The sequence below is a fragment of the Eptatretus burgeri genome, chromosome 3, assembly GCF_056783735.1.
Source record: "Eptatretus burgeri isolate ZD-2024b chromosome 3, Ebu_testis_v1, whole genome shotgun sequence".
Taxonomy (NCBI): Eukaryota; Metazoa; Chordata; class Myxini; order Myxiniformes; family Myxinidae; genus Eptatretus; species Eptatretus burgeri.
The window spans coordinates 14,078,641-14,083,252 of NC_140963.1; the positions used below are offsets into that span (position 1 = coordinate 14,078,641).

General features: G+C 41.5%; 1 long non-coding RNA gene across 1 annotated transcript; it reads left to right on the top strand.

The window, feature by feature from the left end:
- Nucleotides 1–1,856: 1,856 nt before the first annotated feature.
- LOC147029427 (uncharacterized) lies at nucleotides 1,857–3,909 on the top strand. The gene is made up of 4 exons (XR_015055717.1): nucleotides 1,857–2,900; nucleotides 2,995–3,153; nucleotides 3,405–3,462; nucleotides 3,752–3,909. It is a non-coding gene; the product is annotated as an uncharacterized LOC147029427 (long non-coding RNA).
- Nucleotides 3,910–4,612: the final 703 nt, after the last annotated feature.

Below are 4,612 nucleotides of genomic sequence, written 5' to 3' on the forward strand. Positions count from 1 at the left end.
TGTGTGTGTTGTGGCATGTGGGAAGCATATTATACTTCTGTAGCAGGTGAATAGGGCTCATCCCCTCTGCCCGACCCCTCCCCCCCCCCCTCTCATCTATGCTGCCTCAAAGTTACAAGAATGATGCTTCACTGTAGTCTATTCCAGCAATAGATTCCAAATATTACTCAATCTTCACATTAAATAATCGTAATAATAATAATAATAATAATAATAACAACATTCAGACCAGGAGGGAAAAGCAGACTAATCCCTCCCTTGAGCATCGATAATGAGCCGGTTGGATACTCGAAGTGGAGAAAAAAAATTAAACACGCAACTTTCCAAGGTGACCTAACACACATCACTTCAACATCAATGCGAAAAGCCGAAAGACATGAAAATTGTGAGTCCCCAGATCCAGATCCTGTACGAGAGGATCCCGGTTAAAAGAGCGTTACAAACGTGACTCCATTATTATTCTGCATTAGATGGATAACAAAGGGAATAGCAAGTCCCATCATTAAAAACGAACAGGTTGGACCCAAGAAAGCAATAAATTAGAGACTCATCAGTTGCGTATCGACAAGATGGAAAAATTGTTTAACATCCAGTAACACATCAAATATCACAATCATTTCGAAAGGATATAGGTCTCATGCCGAGGAGCAAAAAGGATGTGAATTAAAATCTCGAGGTAACAAAGACCAACGACTAAGAGACATGAATCGTACAAAAAAATAAAGTGCTGAAACACAAGAACGGTCGGGATAGATGGTCGATCAGCTTCGGTATGAAAATTGGCTTCCAATACTCATTCGGATGGGTCTGTTGGAATTGATATAAATGTCTTCCATTGGTTCCAGGCATCATGGTTTCGTATGATGGACATGTTTATTTGGCAATTTTCAACCTCAACACGAGGGTTTTAATGCCCTTGTTGGACAGCAGTGGTTGTGGTGGTTTTCGGTCGGGTTGAGCTGTGGGTTCATGAGTTACAAGTTCATGTTGGAGTTATGTTTCTTTGCCAAACTTGGTATATTAATAGGATTGGTTATTTTGCATGCAATCTGATGAACATGGAGCTCCTCCAACATCCCAAAATGACGTACGTGACGTCATGCATCTGTTGCTTAACCAGCTTGTGACATGATCATCCCAAGTAACCAATGATCACCTTAAGCAAAGTTTATTGCATAGAACAGATCATTAGTTCACCAAGTATGCTGAATTGTGTGTCCATCGTGCTCCAATTTCTACTTTGACTGTTGCCACTCCATATGAGCAGTGAGGTCTGGACAAGTTGACCCAGTGGAGTTTTAAGACAATGCCCATTGAGTACCTTTGCAGGAATCTCATTAGTAAACGTTGTGGAGTATTTTTTTTATACATGAACAACACACAAGCCAGTTTCATGGTGGGAGTTCAATGCTTGATCTTAGTCAGACCAGACTTGATAATGTTCATTGCTTTCTCTGCCAAGCCAACTTTTATATGCTTAATATCGTTCATGCTGTGAAGTCCTGGCACTCAACACAAGTGAAATTTGAATCATTATCAGAAACCACATCAGTAGGGTAAGAATACTGGTTCTGGCTCACTTTTCCCCATGTAAATGAATGGGGGATTTTCAGCCATGAAATTTTTCTTTTTTTTCCCCTAAAAAAATAAATCCCCTTTTTAACCCAAGGTATATTTATTTGTCTCCCCTTTTAACCTGGAGCCTGGTGTTGGCTTAGTGGTTAGGGTGGCGGCTTGGGATCCCAGGGTCCTGAGTTCAAGCCCCGTTGGCTGCTGAATTAACACCAGGGGGTTGACTCAGCCTGCCATCCTTCTGAGGTCGGCGAAATGAGTGCCAGTGTACTGGTTCCGGTGTATGCCCCGGTTAGAATAGGTGTACCATATCCCTGTGTGTCGTAAGAGGCGACCAGGGTTGGCGTCAGGAAGGGCATCCGGCCATAAAACATTGCCTCAAGAAAAAGCCAAACCCCTGCACAGCAGGGAAAAATGGCTGTAAAAACGGTCATTTTTTTATTTCCCCTTTTAACCTAGGGGCTCTCTATTCAAATAGCCCATACAACAAGATAAAGATTTGTTAAAGGTGATTCTAAAGAAATATCTGAAACGTCGAAGCCTCGGGGCACTCTTTATCAAATAACCCATACAACAAGATAAAGATTTGTTAAAGGTGATTCTAAAGAAATATCTGAAACGTCTAAGCCTCGGGGCACTCTTTATCAAATAACCAATGCATATTGTTTAGCTCACTCATTGAACCTATAAACATTTGTTCATTCTCAAATTCCTTCAATAGTTTAATTTTCTTTGCACAATAATCCCCATCTAAAATATTGAAAAACAAAACATTTGAATCTTTATATTTTTTAAGATACCCCTTTTGCGCCATTACGAAATGATAAACTTCTCTTAATGATCTCATCTGGCCACCGCCCGAGTTGCAAATCATTTTTGTACATAAACCATGCCATTAAAAAAGTTTTGTTTCAAATGTTTTCAGTTCATGCCGTGAAAATGAGGAAGTGTTTTTTTTGACACGGCCGTGCTGTGTGAATGAGGAAGTGGTTTTGGACTGTCATGCTGTGAAAAAATAGGAACTATTCTGTGAGACAAGGTCTCGTGTTTATATTTTATCTCAGAACACGAACTGAAAACATTTGAATCAAAACTTTATGGCGTGGTTTATGTACAAAAATGATTTGCAACTCGGGCGGTGGCCAGATGAGATCATTAAGAGAAGCTTGTCATTTCCTGTGCCCACACCCAATGATTAAGCAATCTCCTCATCGTTGCTTTATAAGTGATTCGCCAGACAAAGTTTCTGCCAGACGGGATTTTCATTTTTACAACTGGGGCATGGACGATCTTTCTTCCGATGAAGACAACAGCCCACTACAGAGTTGGTAAGTTTGTGTATGATTTTCTCTTTGAACGATGAAGCAAATGATTATTAATTAAATCATGATAATTCTGATATGTATATTTTTTCCCTGACAGGGCATTGGAAGAAATTGAGTTTACATATCACGACGTGGTTCATGAAATTAATACTCTTATTGAAGAGATCAATGATTTTAGAAGAGAATTGAAAGACATTTACAATGAGTGGCACGAAGTCTTATCACGTCCTCTCATCTCGAAGGAATTAAACCAATGGTGAGACACGTGTGTGTGTGTGTCTCTCTCTCTGTCTGTCTTTCTACCTACCTCTCTCTGCTCTTATTGAAGAGGTCAATGATTTATAATGACTGGTCTCTGATCTCGAATGAATTAAACCAATGGTGAGGCACGTGTGTGTGTGTCTATGTGTGTGTGTGTATGTGTGTGTGTGTGCGTGTGTGTGTGTGTGTGTTGCTTTCCCTGTCTGTCTCTTCATCTATACCCTTGACTTATTATTTTTTTTTCAGCACTATCGCACAACATCAGCTGTTGAAGCAATCTTGTACAACACATGATTTTCTGGAGGTAAATATTTCTGAATTATTATTAATATCACTCGTACAACACATGATTTTCTGGAGGTAAATATTTCTGAATTATTATTAATATCACTCTCTCTTTAGAATGTCGCTTTATGTTGGTTGCATCATTAGTTTGGACGTGGTTTTGTCAGTACACTGGAATTCATTTTATTGACCTTGAAAGGATGACAGGCTCCTGGTGTGTTAATTCAGTGGTCAACGAGGCTTACTCATATTACCATGTAATTATCTTTATAAAACCTAATTATTATCCACTTTTTGTTTCAAAACAGAATATGGTGTCTGAGTTTCGAAATCACAAGACATCTGAAGAAGATTGCTGGGAAAGATTATACATTCTCGCAAATGAATATTTAATATTTTCAATATTAATAAATTATATTTGTTTTGTTTACAATTACTTGATTCTGAATTACAAGAAAAGAATAAAAGAGATGTAATGGGTGGCGGGGGGGGTTGGGGGGGGAGGGGGGTGTAGGTGCGCTCCCCTAATGACCCATCACCCCCTCATCCCATCCCTCCCCTCCCCATGTGTGTGTGTGGGGAAGGGTGGGGGTGGGATGAGGGAGGTGGTGGGTCAAAGGTGGGGGCGCACAGGGGGGATGATGGGGGTGGGGCTTGTGTGGGCGGGGCTTGTGTGGGTGGGGCTTCAGGGGGGCTTGTGTGGGTGGGGTGTGTGTGGGAGGGGCTTGTGTGGGCGGGGTGTGTGTGGGTGGGGCTTGTGTGGGTGGGGCTTGTGTGGGCGGGGTTTATGTGGGTGGAGCTTGTGTGGGAGGGGTTTATGTGGACAGGGTTTATGTGTGTGGAGTTTTTGTGTGGAGCTTGTGTAGGCAGGGCTTATGTGGGAGGGGTTTATGTGGGCAGGGTTTATATGGGCAGGGGTTTATGTGGGTGGAGCTTGTGTGGGAGGGGTGAATGTGGATGACGCTTATGTGGATGAGGTTTGTGTGGATAAATGGATGGGTGGAGAGATGGGGGATGGGTGGATGAGTGGAGCTTGTGTGGATGGGTGGATAATTTTTTAATTAAATAAACATGTTGTGTGTGGGGGGAACTAATTAACTAATCACTAATTATGTGAATATGATGAATATGGGTGGAGCTTGTGTGGGGTTTGTGTGTGTGGAGCTTGT